Here is a 16,458-nt window from a genome sequence, read left to right as displayed (position 1 = left end):
TCATGTATCCTTCCCTTCATGGTTTCCACAGTAACCAAAAACAAACATATAATAGGCGCAGGCCTTCAAAGTGGACGTACAAACATGTTGTCTTTGAAACAAAATCAGAAGTTGGAAGAATATGAATACATGACACATTTATGGATAACAACTTCTTTGTCACTGATAAAGAATAAAAGTAGTTGCTATCCATAACAAAATGCCGTGCATTCAAACTATATTCCTTAGAATCGATGAGGAAGCAAACATATTCACAGGTTTACCACCAAGTGCAGTGACGACGCACAACGATGATGTCCACGTCTTGCACTAAGACACGAAACTACCTCCAGTCATACTGCACGGTAATACCTAAGTACAGAGTGTACGTACCAGAGGAGTATACACTAGTGTCAAACTAGCATCTCAGAAAGATACAAAGTGTTATATTGAATGCAGCAAAGTCTTAACAAGTCCCAATCCCTAGGGAATGTGCGTGCAGTTAGCTTTTGTTGGTAAATAGTTATTCCTGATTTGTCAGAGAGGCAACTCAAGATCAAGATGGTTTATTGTACATAAGGCCTCTGGCCCGTATACATAGTATTGTAATGACAGGCAAGGTATGGACATTGCAAACAGTGGAAAGCATCATAACATTGTTAGATTAGTTGACAGGAGAAATTAGACTCTTCCTTAAAGACAGCGAATGTGTTAAAAACAGGGCTAATTTTACATGGACAGATTCGTCTTTTGATGATAAAATTCTTATAAGTGTTTCCCTTGTAGGGTGACCCAGATATTTTTGTGGAATGTACTCCTTTCTTAAATCGGCATAAGCGTCACATATAAATAACAGATGATATTCGTCTTCGATATCCGCCATACAGACAGGGCAAAATCTGAGATGTTTGGCGAGTGACTTGTTACGGCCAGTATTGATCATTATATCTGTCAAGCCAAGTCTAAATCTAATAACTGTATTTCTAAATTTCTTGCTTGTAATGTTTGATAGATATGTCTCAGGTTCGATCAATGTTTTAAAGGATCTATATACATCAAATCTTGAACTTAGATTAAGGGTATTCATCCAATTCTGGCGAAACATATCCACGGCTCTTTGGCGAAATTCATTCATAAACAGCCACTCGTTACCGACACCTTGGAAAATCCACACATATCCAAATCCATACGAAAATAACAGATATCTTATATTTGATGCCCATGTTACATAACCAATATTATCTAAATTAAGTAGCATGTTATATGACTTTCTTGGTAGACGCTGTTCATGCATTTTCAGTATTTTGAACCAGTATTTTATGCAGCGAAGGTGAGAGTTTATATAAAGTGGGTATCTTCCACATTCTCCATATACCATATAGTTTGGTGTTGTAATGTTAACATTAAGGAACTTCTTACATGCCAATAGATGTATCTTTTCAATCGGTTCAAAAGTCTGGAAACCCCATATCTCCGCCCCATACAAAAGCATTGGTTGTATCTGTGCATCGAAAAGTTTAAAAAAACATCTTTGGTGTTATTGGCGCTAATGGATATAGTGATGAAAGCAGATACACCAGAGCCTTTTTTGCTTTTGCTGATAAGGCAATAGCAGTTTTACCCATATTCAATGTATAATTAAAAAGTATTCCAAGATATTTGTATTCAGAAACTATTTGCATTGGAATGCCGTTATAAGACCATTTTTCGCCATTAGCGATTGGTCCACCCCTTCCAAATACAACAATATTTGACTTATCAATATTAACATCTAATTTCCATTCTTTCGAGTAGTTCTCCAGAATGTCTAATTGGTTCTGTAAACCTACCACTGAGTCCGATACTAATATCACGTCGTCAGCAAACAGTAGCATTAAAATCTCCAAAATATCAGGATATAGTTGTACACCATGTTTGCCTTTATGAATTATTGCATTTTCCAATTCGCTAATGAAGAAGGAAAAGAGAATAGGGCTTAACAAACATCCTTGCTTCACACCCAGTGGGCACTCAAAATAGTCAGTGAATCCCCCCATTGCTACGCACACAAGCCTTTACGCTGGCATAAATACCTCGTAACATAAATAACATTTTCCCATCTAATCCCGCCCGCTTTAAACAAGCCCACAATTTCTGTCGATTTACAGAGTCAAATGCTTTCCTAAAGTCAATAAATGCTACATATAATTTACGTTTTCTTCTTATTAAGTACTTTTGCACAATTGCATACAATGTAAAAATATGATCAGATGTGGAATAACCTTTCCTAAAGCCAGCTTGTATTTCAGGAATTTTATCTCTAATATTAGCCCACATGTTCAATCTTTTGTTGAGGATAGATGTAAACAATTTACCAACACTCCTCGTCAGAGATATGCCTCTGTAATTGTCAGGGTTATTGATGTCACCCTTCTTATGTAGAGGTACTATGATAGACTGTGCCCAGGTTCTTGGAAAGTATCCAGTCTTAAAAACATAGTTAAAACATTTATGTAAAAATGGCAATATAATGTCTTGGGAAGCTTTTAACATCTCCACTAAAATCTTGTCCGGACCAGGTGATTTTCCGTTTTTAAGATTTCCTATGGCATCGACAATTTCGGTTTCGGTTATTATTGAATCAAGGATTTCAGCATCAAGTTCTGTATAACCACTGGTCTCCAAACTAGCCTTAGATTCCTGCAAGCTAGCTGTATCATTACATTCATATTCTTCATGAAAATGTGAAAAGACAGAACGGAAGTGTAACAACCACTGGTCAGTTGTTATCTTACAAACCACATTATCTTTACTTTTCAAGGAACGAATCTCCCGCCAAAATTTATCAGAATTTTGAGTGAAAGTGCTAAGTTTTTTCAATCGGAGATCTCTTGTTTTGCTCTTATATTTTCGACATGATTCTTTATATTTATTTCTCAAAGTACAAAAAGTCTTTCTGTTGTAGTCGTTTCGTGTAAGTCTAAATTTCCTAAGCGCCCTCCTCGCTTCACGCTTTGCAGACCTACACTCGTCGTTTAAGGGTTGGCGTCTTAAAGTCTGGCATCTAAAAGCTGGTCTTTTCATACATTTGGCTGCATCCAGTAGATGACTTACGAACTGGCTAAGAGCACCATCTAGATTAGTATCTATATATTCAGTTAAACTGTGAAAAAAAGGCATTAGCTTTGCCTGTTAGGCAAGCTATAAAGTGATCTGATAAAGCACTGTTCCACCTGTACGTTTCCGCGAGATTAAGTGTAATGCCTGGTTGTTTATCTGACAGCGAATTAGGAGAGTAACAAAAAAGCTCCAATGGCTGGTGGTCAGATTCAAGACGTTGACCCACATTTAACATAGCTATTATGTCGAAAAACTCAGCTGAAGAGATAAAATAGTCATTTACACTACTTCCTTGTGCACTTATGAACGTAAATTCACCTTTAGCATCGCCAGGTACTCTGCCATTAACAATGAACAATCCATATGTGTAGCATATATTTAACAATTTTCGACCAAAAGCGTTTATCACACTATCGCTGGATTTCCTCTCGCTGACAGGATCATTATCCCCATCAATAAAGGAAGAACCGATAATATCGTCAGCCTCGTTTTCAGCCTCAGGTGAACACGGATTGTTCTCACTTGCAGTTCTAGCATTCATATCGCCACAAAGAAGAATTGCACAATTACTAAAGGAAGAAATATTTTCAAATAGGAATTCCTCAAGCTTATCGAGTGCACAAGAGAAGTTAACTGTGTGATAATAATTTGATCCCGTGGGAGGGATATATACGCAGATAAGTATAATATCCTTGGTAAAACCAAAAACATTTTTGCCAATCTTTATACAAATAAAGTTGTCCACCCCCATCGTGAGTATCTGGAAATGCTCACTGAACTTCTTCTTTATACATACGCATACACCACCGCATAAGCGACCATATTTTGCCAGTTTAACAGCAGGTGCAAAACATATATCGAAGTCCGCAAACCAATCCTGTGGTATTGTACTAAGGAAGGTTTCTGTTAGACACACAATGTCAAATGAACTTATATAGCTAGTAAAGTTTGCGTCTTGATATTTACCTATGAGTCCGTTTACATTCCATGATAGAATGCGCAAGTTTACCCCCTCATTGACAGACGTAAATGTGTTGCCATTACAAAGGCTAAAGTCATCAACGTTATCATTTTCACTAGTATCGCTGTTAAAGTTTCCTGGTTACTGACACCCGAGCCTTGGCCACACCCCTATGGCTGTGAATTCCGTTCTGGCGTAGTGCGAGAGCTAGGGCGTCGTGCTGTCAGCGTTCTTCGGGTTGTAGTGGATTCATCGAGTTGATTTCGGGTTGTACGACGTGTATCCGGTTCAGTAACTAATTTGCCATACTTGAAGTAGTGAGTGAGTGATTGACCTCTATGTGACGCCGCTATGAACAGTATACATTATGTTTTGTTACTGTATGCCAGCTTGATGTGACAGGAAGGCCACAAGCCCCAAAATAACTTTGGTGTCATCACCCCGAGTCAGACTCGGATCCAATATCAAGTTTCTAGTTTCCAGTTTCTGGAGACGGCTGATTGCGGTGACCTCGACGACTGGCCCACCCGCGCCCCCTCTGCTACCAATACATACAATGAAACCTCTGTCATGTGTCAGTGTGAAAGGTAATAACCACAAGAGCAGGTTAACCCTGAGCTACAGTATTTATAACATTCCTGTGTGTAATGGCTGTGCATGACAGTGTAAATTAGATAGATCTTGATATTTCCTGAAGGGAAATAATTACTGTTCTTATCATTATATTTGAACACGGGTCAACGAGAAGTCAAGACTCAAGTGCACGTTATCAAACAGACATATGACTAACTGGAAGTATGGCAGCCAGACAGGTGTTGTATTACAGCATGGATGTCAGCGGAATTCACTTATTAATAATTCACCTTACAATATCTGTCCTGTAGTCGATGTGTAGAAACCACGGTGATGGTTCTGTTCTGAATAAGCTGCACAATGTCCACGTCTTGTTGGTACATGTCGTGAGTTCCACTCCCCGAGCCCCTGAGTTTGTATCTAGGATTGTCTGCACCATGTTGGGTTTAACCTAACTGATAAGAGCAAGACATGCATCACTTGAGGCTGTCCTTACACATCATGTTCAGGGGCCGTGATTACACTGAAATACTCATCAGTGATGGTGTGATGGAAGTCACTGATATACATGTCCACAGACAATGGAGGGGACAATGGTCACCCACTTTAACCTTGATACTGTGGTATAATAACATATCTGAGAGACGTGTGTTCATGTACAGCTATGATACTGAACAATAGGAATTACTTCCTCTGATTTAATAAAATTCCTTCACAGAACATTTCACCTGTTGTGCTAGTTACACTGCCTCATTCCATGTTTATGATATGGGAACTGCTACATTCCAACACTATGAAACACACGTGCCGAGATTGGACCTATTTTCCTCTTTTGTTTTTAATTTTAAATGTCTAAATTTGTTTTGTTGTTTGGGCGAGAGTACATTGTGTGAGGGTTATTTCAGGTGTGTTCCTTCAAGAACAATGCATGAGAGGCCGGACGGTCATGCTGGATCTTCATGCAGGTCAACGATATAGTGCTGATAGTGGTCAATGTAATTATGTTATTGGTAGATCGTATACCTGTCAAAACAGGTGAGTCTTACACCATTAACACAGGTAGTTCATCTACCAATTAACAAAGGTGTGTCATATTCCGTGATATATATGCACACCATGTCGATGCAGAACATTCCTGTTTGTGTTTCAGTACACCATGTAGATACAGAACATTCCTGTTAGTGTTAGTACCCCATGTAGATACAGAACATCCCTGTTTGTATCAGTACATCATGTAGATACAGAACATTCCTGTTAGTTTCAGTACACCATGTAGTTAGAGAACATTTCTGTTTGTATCAGTACATCATGTAGATACAGAACATTCCTGTTAGTATCAGTACACCATGTAGATACAGAACATTCCTGTTGGTATTAGTACATCATGTAGATACAGAACATTCCTATTTGTATTAGTGCACCATGTATTTACAGAACATTCCTGTTAGTGTCAGTACATCTTGTAGATACAGAACATTCCTGTTAGTTTCAGTACACCATGTACATAGAGAACATTCCTGTTTGTATCAGTACATCATGTAGATACAGAACATCCCTGTTTGTATCAGTACACCATGTAGATACAGAACATTCCTGTTAGTTTCAGTACACCATGTAGATAGAGAACATTCCTGTTTGTATCAGTACATCATGTAGATACAGAACATTCCTGTTGGTATCAGTACATCATGTAGATACAGAACATTCATGCTTGTATCAGTACACCATGTAGATAGAGAACATTCATGTTTGTATCAGTACATCATGTAGATACAGAACATTCCTGTTAGTATCAGTACATCATGTAGATACAGAACATTCCTGTTAGTTTCAGTACACCATGTAGATAGAGAACATTCCTGTTTGTATCAGTACATCATGTAGATAGAGAACATTCATGCTTGTATCAGTACACCATGTGGATAGAGAACATTCATGTTTGTATCAGTACATCATGTAGATACAGAACATTCCTGTTAGTTTCAGTACACCATGTAGATAGAGAACATTCCTGTTTGTATCAGTACATCATGTACATACAGAACATTCCTATTTGTATCAGTACATCATGTAGATGCAGAACATTCCTATTTGTATTAGAACACCACGTAAACACAGAACATTCCTGTTAGTGTCAATACACCATGTAGATAGAGAACATTCCTGTTGTATCAGTACATCATGTAGATACAGAACATCCATGCTTGTATCAGTGAGGTGAGGTGAGGTGAAATTGGGTTTAACGTCGTGCTTGAGAATATTTCGCTCATATGACGACGTGCATGCGTGTGTATGTGTATGTGCGGCTGCTTGTACTAGCCCAGACTGAAGCTGGTTTTATATCACTGAGATACCATGCCGCAGTGAAGCATGAATACCCCACTCAGACACATTATACTGACTCCGAGCCGACCAGTCCTTGATGTACCCAATAATGCCGAACGCCAGGCAGGGACCAACAAGTACCATATTTTAACGTCTTTTGGTATGACGCGGTCGGGGATCGAACACGCGACCTTCCGCTCTCCGGGCAGACGCTCTAACCACTACACCACGGAGGCGGTCTCTTGTATCAGTACACCATGTAGATAGAGAACATTTCTGTTTGTATCAGTACATCATGTAGATACAGATCATTCCTGTTGGTATTAGTACATCATGTAGATACAGAACATTCCCATTTGTATTAGTGCACCATGTATTTACAGAACATTCCTGTTAGTGTCAGTACATCTTGTAGATACAGAACATTCCTGTTTGTGTCAGTACATCATGTACATACAGAACATTCCTGTTTGTATCAGTACATGATGTCGGGCGATCAGGTTTCGAGACGACATGCACCTTCATGTAACATATATACTAGCGACATAAAGAAACTGTGCACACAGAAAATTCCTTCAGAATTGGAATACAACACAGAAAAGACGAAATGATGTAGACACTTTATCAGCTGAAGTATCGGGCCTCAACAACATGTCAAAAGAACATGAACAATATCCGTAACGATGACGTCAGAAGTTCATAATTGAGTCGGGGGTCACACTTCGAAGTCACAAAGTCAATAACGGGTATGACCATCATGCGCGTGAAGCACAGCAGTGCATCGACGACGCATAGAGGCTACCAAATTTTCCAAATGAAGGCCTGGGGACTGGTTTGGGACGTGGTCACTGCCGTCTGGAACCTGTGTCTGATATGAGTCACCCGAATCCATCTGTCCTGTCTTGGCGTCGTTACTCGGGGACGCCCAGAACGTGGGTGGTCGGCGACGTCAATACTGTTTCCCTAACGCCTGACCAATGCAGATATCGTGTTACGATGGCATTGGAAATGTGCTGCCACCTGTTGTTGGCTCATGCTTGCTCGAACCATTCCAATGGCTTCATGACGTTGTGCACATGTTAATCTTGGCATGATGTGCATGTGACTTCTCATGTGAATTTGTGAACGTTTGAATGACCAAAGATCAAGCTTTCGACAGTGACAGCAATTTTTGAGTTTCAAATGTTGAGTGCAGCTGCACAGGCTGCACGTGCAGTAACACATTGCAAGTCCATAGGCCACCATTAATGACGTCACGTCGCCTGGCACCTGCATGTGCGTTTGATTGTCTCCAATACTTGCTATGTTCACACCTATATTTATGCATAAAGACGCTGTCTGCCTATCTTTATATTTTCTGTGTGCACAGTTTCTTTATGTGGCCAGTATACACTGTACAGTTGTAGAGTTGGCCACGCCATGACCTGTGTTTATCAGTAGATTATACAATAGGCCATCGCTGATATCGTTACACGCCACCGTAGAAGCCTTGGCGACATGTACTTGGTTGGCTGAGGAAGCCAAGGTTTACAAAGCTATAAATACCCATACCCGTCCACATTTCGTCAGGGCACAGATATCAACTATTCCACGTCACAGTTCAGCACTATATCTGAAGACGTTAAGGTTCACTGTATTCGGCTTGGCAGGCTGAGGGCCGAGGGAGGCTAAGGGGCTTGGAAGGCTGTGGGGCGAGGGAGGCTAAGGGGCTTGGAAGGTTGTAGGGCGAGGAAGGCTAAGGGGCGTGGAAAGCTGTGGGTCGAGGCAGACTAAAGGGGCTTGGATGGCTGTGGGTCGAGGGAGGCTAGGGAGCGTAGAAGGCTGTGGGTCGAGTGAGGCTAAGGGGCGTGGAAGGCTGTGGGGCGAGGGAGGCTAAAGGGCATGGAAGACTGAGGGTCGAGGGAGACTAAGGGGCGTGGAAGGCTGTGGGTCGAGGGAGGCTAGGGGGTGTGGAAAGCTGTGGGTCGAGGGAGGCTGAGGGGCGTGGAAGGCTTTGGGTCGAGGCAGGTTACGGGTCTTGGAACGCTGAGGGACAAGGGAGACTAAAGGGGCTTATCTTCGTCATATATCTTCACACACAATCATTTCCATAGCTGCACGAGTGGATTATACGATTCCAACTGTACCATGATCATGTGTTTATGAATCACTATCAAATAGTAATGATACCAGAAGGTATTACACCTGACAAAAACACTCGCGAAACCAAGTGAGCTGTCTGCGCGAATAAAATACGGTTACTTATGGTACATGTCAAATTGCTGGAAATTTTGATTCGGTGGACGTGACTGTCTCTCTGTGGATTGGTATGTGTGTTTTGGTCGTTATTTACAGATTTAACACAACAAGAGGGCCAGGAGATACATTGTTAAGCTTGGCAACTGATAAGAGTTCTGGTCTCATTAATCAGTTACGGTATTACCAAAAGCGATTTAGAACCATTGTATATGTATACACGTATATGCAGGAAAAATAGGTATACCTGGAATATACTGAAAGATGGACTCTTCAGGCCAGGTGGTAAAAGGCAAACAATGATTGTTCATCTTGAATATTTTACTAAAAGGGAGAGGTTTACCTGTTTCAAAATTAGGAAAGAAGGGTATCTGGCAGCGATTAGAATCACAGCAATCAAATGTTTGATGTGAGTAATAATGTTGTTAGCAAGTGGATCTCGGCATTAACGTCTGTACATGTGAAGTGAAGCCGATGCTTCACACAATGTAGGTGTAGTCCCGCCTTCACAAGTTGAGTGGAGTCACTTGTTTGTAAATGAAGCTCAGTGTCCAAAATGTTGCTTGTAAGTGGTCCCCATGTTCACATGCTGCCTGTAATTGGGGCCCCATGTTGAAATGAATACTACTCCAATTTCATAAAGAGCAGCGATAGTCGTAACAGATAGTACTCACTGAACATTGTTGTGCATCTACTGAATGAGGTTGGGGGGGAATTACGGATGTCAAGTTTTCTATTATGAGGAACAAATGACTCCGGAGTATTTTCTTCCTTCTTCATCAGCTGAATGCCACCAGATAATGAGAAGATTCCCTTGTCTACAGAGGATGGTAAATAACACAGGTGCATTCCACGAGATTATCAACGTGGATTATTGACAAAGAAATGTGCACACGTGACGACATAAAGAAAACACTACCAACTATGTAATCGAGCGGACACGTCTGTAACAACACTCCACGTGTTTTTCCTGATCGTAAGCAGTCCAGGTGTGTATACGTACAGTGTAAACCTGATAATGTCAACGTGAAATACAATACAGAGAAAATAACTTTCCACATACATACGGCCACAACATACGTGAACGTGAACCATGTTTCCGCTGAGTTGTGAAGGACGAGGCCTTCATCCATAACAAACATAACACTAGAGGTACCTGGTGGGATGAGTGAGTGAATAGTGTTTACAGCTGCGTTTATGCAGATATGAAATCATGTTTTAACGCAGAGAACCTATGCTGAAGCGACTGACTCGACTCAATACAAACATTAGTTCATACCTGAGTTGATAATTTGTCAGTATAAATGTCTGGGACAAACAGGACACAGGACACCTGACTGCAATCAATACATTGTGCCATAGAGAGCAAACCCAGCAAAAGTGTCCCAGGTGTCTATGACACCGTGATTCGCGATTAAAGTATGTAGAAAGCACACTCTACGTGATAACAAGGTCAAGCGAGAACTTTCCTTCGAGTGACGGCAGTAGTATCAACATCACAACATCGAGAAACCACAACCACACCAACATTCATCCACAAACATCACAACATCGAGAAACCACACCCACAAACATCACAACATCGAGAAACCAAACCACAAACATCACAACATCGAGAAACCACACCCACAAACATCACGGTATCGAGAAACCACACCCACACCAACATTCATCGACAAACATCACAACATCGAGAAACCACACCCACAAACATCACGGCATCGAGAAACCGTACCCACAAACATCACAACATCGAGAAACAACACCCGCAAACATCATGGCATTGAGAAACCACACCCACAAAAATCACAACATCGAGAAGCCGTACCCAGAAACATCACAACATCGAGAAACCACACCCGCAAACATCACGGCATCGAGAAACCACACCCACAAACATCACAACATCGAGAAACGACACCCACAAACATCACAACATCGAGAAACCACACCCGCAAACATCACGGCATCGAGAAACCACACCCACAAACATCACAACATCGAGAAACCACACCCACAAACATCACAACATCGAGAAACCACACCCACAAACATCACAGCATCGAGAAACCACACCCACACCAACATTCATCGACAAACATCACAACATCGAGAAACCACAACCACACCAACATTCATCCACAAACATCACAATATCGAGAAACCACACCCACAAACATCACAACATCGAGAAACCACACCCACAAACATCACAACATCGAGAAACCACATCCACAAACATCACAACATCGAGAAACCACAACCACACCAACATTCATCCACAAACATCACAACATCGAGAAACCACAACCACACCAACATTCATCCACAAACATCACAATATCGAGAAACCACACCCACGAACATCACAACATCGAGAAACCACACCCACAAACATCACAACATCGAGAAACCACAACCACACCAACATTCATCGACAAACATCACAACATCGAGAAACCACAACCACACCAACATTCATCTACAAACATCACAACATCGAGAAACCACGCCCACAAACATCACAACATCGAGAAACCACACCCACAAACATCACGGCATCGAGAAACCACACCCACAAACATCACAACATCGAGAAACCGTACCCACAAACATCACAACATCGAGAAACCACACCCACAAACATCACGGCATCGAGAAACCACACCCACAAGCATCACAACATCGAGAAACCGTACCTACAAACATCACAACATCGAGAAACCACACCCACAAACATCACAACATCGAGAAACCACACCCACAAACATCACAACATCGAGAAACCGTACCCACAAACATCACAACATCGAGAAACCGCATCCACAAACATCACGGCATCGAGAAACCACACCCACAAACATCGCGGCATCGAGAAACCACAACCACACCAACATTCATCCACAAACATCACAACATCGAGAAACCACACCCACAAACATCACAACATCGAGACACCACACCTACACCATCATCGAGAAACCACACCCACAAACATCACGGCATCGAGAAACCACACCCAGACCAACATCGAGAAACCACATCCACAAACATTAAAACATCGAGAAAGCACAACCACAAACATAACGACATCGTGAAACCGCACCCACACCAACATCGAGAAACCACAACCACAAACATTAAAACATCGAGAAACCGCACCCACAAACATCACGACATCGAGAAACCACAACCACAAATATCACAACATCCACAAACATCACAGACAAACATACTTGTAGTATTGTGTATTCCATCGGCCATAACCGACGTTCCATGGCAGGAGTACATAGACATACACAGTTCAAATGCGTGGAATGAACGCCGATCATTTTAACAATACTAAACCGTTCGTTTATTAAATAGCGTCAGGTAAATATAACTAGCCAGCTGACACTTCTCTAATCATCACTCACAATATATAGTGAGTAAATAAAGTATATGGAAGATATACACCACACACATATACCTTACACTGAAACGGACACACATACTTAGAAGGCATTTAGAAGTTGGACGAACACGTATGCATGACACGTTTTATGGATTTCAACTTTCAATATTTTTGTACGACGATTAAGAGTTAATTCTTGGTCCTTCGACGGGTGAATACTGAGTCAGTGCACATAGTGAATATATATAGATAGAACATGTTTCTTCTTACATTGTTATACCGTTAATCTCATTGTCTTCGTCTTTACATTGTAAGCTGTGTACATTAATCCTATCTCATCAGCTTCGTGATTATATTTTTATCTTTGTACATTCTCACATCCTGCGTTGTGCAACCCCTCTCTACACGCATTATCACATTCACCATGTGTCATGTGCACACAACGCACAAAGAAATACAAACACACACACACACAGAGAGAGAGAGAGAGAGAGAGAGAGAGAGAGAGAGAGAGAGAGAGAGAGAGAGAGAGAGAGAGAGAGAGAGAGAGAGAGAGAGAGAGAGAGAGAGAGAGAGAGAGAGCTAGTACTAACCACCAGCAATACATATTTCCAAATGCCCTCCGTAGAGTGATTACCAGATAAACAGTTCGCATTGTACTAGTTAAATAACAGTTCCTGCCCTTCGAAGAACGTAACCAGAAATATAACAATAACAGGATATGGTTTTATTGATTTGATGTCGAACGTCAGTCAGTACAACCAACAAGACAACAGGTCCTATAGGTCAACAAAGGTCCTGTAGGTCCCAGCATGTGAGGGACAACAAAGGTCACGTAGGTCCTATCGGGCCCAGCATGTGGGGGACAACAAAGGTCATGTAGGTCCCAGCATGTGAGGGACAACAAAGGTCCTGTAGGTCCTGTCGGGCCCAGCATTTGGGGGACAACAAAGGTCATGTAGGTCCTAGCATGTGGGGGACAACAAAGGTCCTGTAGGTCCTGTCGGGCCCAGCATGTGGGGGACAACAAAGGTCATGTAGGTCCTAGCATGTGGGGGACAACAAAGGTCCTGTAGGTCCTGTCGGGCCCAGCATGTGAGGGACAACAAAGGTCCTGTAGGTCCTGTCGGGCCCAGCATGTGGGGGACAACAAAGGTCCTGTAGGTCCTGTCGGGCCCAGCATGTGAGGGACAACAAAGGTCCTGTAGGTCCTGTCGGGCCCAGCATGTGGGGGACAACAAAGGTCATGTAGGTCCCAGCATGTGAGGGACAACAAAGGTCATGTAGGTCCTGTAAGTCCCAGCATGTGGGGACAACAAAGGTCCTGTAGGTCCTGTAGGTCCCAGCATGTGAGGGACAACAAAGGTCCTGTAGGTCCTGTAAGTCCCAGCATGTGGGTGACAACAAAGGTCCTGTAGGTCCTGTCGGGCCCAGCATGTGGGGACAACAAAGGTCCTGTAGGTCCTGTCGGGCCCAGCATGTGGGGGACAACAAAGGTCATGTAGGTCCCAGCATGTGAGGGACAACAAAGGTCATGTAGGTCCTGTCGGGCCCAGCATGTGGGGGACAACAAAGGTCATGTAGGTCCCAGCATGTGGGGACAACAAAGGTCCTGTAGGTCCTGTCGGGCCCAGCATGTGAGGGACAACAAAGGTCCTGTAGGTCCTGTCGGGCCCAGCATGTTGGGGACAACAAAGGTCATGTAAGTCCCAGCATGTGAGGGACAACAAAGGTCATGTAGGTCCTGTAAGTCCCAGCATGTGGGGGACAACAAAGGTCATGAAGGTCCCAGCATGTGAGGGACAACAAAGGTCCTGTAGGTCCTGTAAATCCCAGCATGTGGGGGACAACAAAGGTCATGTAGGTCCGAACATGTGGGGGACAACAAAGGTCATGTAGGTCCGAACATGTGGGGGACAACAAAGGTCATGTTGGTCCGAACATGTGGGGGACAACAAAGGTCATGTAGGTCCGAACATGTGGGGGACAACAAAGGTCATGTAGGTCCGAACATGTGGGGGACAACAAAGGTCATGTAGGTCCGAACATGTGGGGGACAACAAAGGTCATGTAGGTCCGAACATGTGGGGGACAACAAAGGTCATGTAGGTCCGAACATGTGGGGGACAACAAAGACAAAACGCATGGAGAGTGAAGGCCAATGTCACTACACTGTTGCCTCTCTTCACATTCTGTTACCTTCCACTTGTTCAAGATGTCAATATTCTTCAAAAGACAGATTGGTCGTAAACGACAGTATACACCGGCATGGTCTAGTGAACAGAGCGTCTTATGAAACACTTGGTTGTGCATGCCTGATCTATACAGTTCTATCTGATAACCGATCGATCACTTCTGTCTATTAGTCACATGGCAAGTACAGCAGTACCCCACAGATTAACGGGTGGTTAAATACAAGCGAAGAGCATGTCCTGAATAACTATCAAATATCTATGATACCAGCTGTTAACACAAAGGTGAGGGTAACCTGCCCTAGTGATGTCACCCGTTACAGGAGGCAAGTCAAGTGACAATGCACCTGATACAAAACGTCAAAGCAGTATCTGGAGTTGTGTGGAGGATTGGATGTTCTGTGGTTCAGGTGCTCTGGGGTTCTCGGGTGCGTATGTTCTGGGGTTGTGGGACTCTGGGGTTCAGGAACGGATGTTCTGGGGCTCTGGGATTCAGGGGCGGATGCTCTGGGATCAGGGACGATGTTCTGGGGTTCTGGAATTCAGGGGCGGATTTTCTGGGGTTTTGGTAAGTGCTGATCTGTGGATCTAGGGTTCTGGGGTTCTGGGATTCCATGGATACACAGATATGGAGCAAACTTCGGTTTTCCGACTTCACCCACGGCCATAGTTTGTGCAATGTGTACTGTGGTTAAGCTGATGGTTCACATGACATGGATCGATTAATCACATCCACGTAGTGTGGTCGAAATACACGCGCTAGTGAGCTTGTCGAAACAATGCCAGCAATTATATACAGCCCCTTGTTGAACAATAAAGATTACGTAGATAGTGCATATATATCATGTACAACTACAAGTTTACACGCCTTCCCACTGAACCGGGTATTGGCTACCCGTTGTGTTATATTAAAACTCCAACCTGTGTATTATACAGACATATCAACTAAAGACTGCCAGCTGGTTGCATATGTTGTCACTTTCAAGTGCCATGTGTAAAACAACGGACGTCTAGTTCACAGTTTTCAGGAACCTATCCAGCCATGCAGTTGACAAACGTGTGTGTAGGATATCCACGTAACTACGTAGGTGGCAGTGCGTATATAAACGTGGAAACTGTTAGACAAAATGTCGATATTTTCAAAAAGAAGGAAGCAAACTTCACTGCGACTTACCGTGGATTTCCTGACCCGGGCGACGTGTTGCCAACCACCCTGATAATAGAGACCTAGATATTCGGGTTGATAAGACGGTGATAGTCGTGGCAAACCGCGCGACTCGCACGCAACCGGGGAAGTCAAGCACACGTTTCTCACATTTAACGATAGGATAACGCACTCAGTCAATGCTTGTCTCACAGGGAGATTACTGAATATGACTAAGGAAATTAAGAACTATGACACGATCAACCATATTTGTGTTGTTTCAACGTCTGTGTATCCGAGGTGAGGCCGGGTGTGCTGTGCGCCCTGCAGTATGCCAGCTGTATGACGGCGGTCTATAAATATGGACTTCTGACCAGACAATTAGGGTACAATGACACGATAAGGCAAGTCTCACTACCCAATAGTTTTCTTGTACGATAAGCAGGTTTCTGTAGATTAGTTCTTGTCGTACCTCTAGAGAGGATGAACAGCCAATCAGTGAAAGCGGGATTCCTTGCAAGTCACAGGTGTACCCGACTCACGGGTTAGATGCAGT

At 42.8% G+C, this 16,458-nt stretch overlaps 1 long non-coding RNA gene across 1 annotated transcript in view; it reads right to left on the bottom strand.

The window, feature by feature from the left end:
* The window catches only part of LOC124252957, a 49,784-nt gene extending 33,518 nt beyond the window's left edge, over nucleotides 1-16,266 (bottom strand). Inside the window, exon 1 of the long non-coding RNA XR_006892072.1 lies at nucleotides 15,933-16,266. This is a non-coding gene — a long non-coding RNA (uncharacterized LOC124252957). The remainder of the gene's footprint in view (nucleotides 1-15,932) is intronic.
* Between the last annotated feature and the right edge of the window lie 192 nt (nucleotides 16,267-16,458).

The sequence above is a fragment of the Haliotis rubra genome, unplaced genomic scaffold, assembly GCF_003918875.1.
Source record: "Haliotis rubra isolate DU_JTF1 unplaced genomic scaffold, ASM391887v1 Scf114, whole genome shotgun sequence".
Taxonomy (NCBI): Eukaryota; Metazoa; Mollusca; class Gastropoda; order Lepetellida; family Haliotidae; genus Haliotis; species Haliotis rubra.
This window is presented reverse-complemented; position numbering and strand designations above follow the sequence as displayed.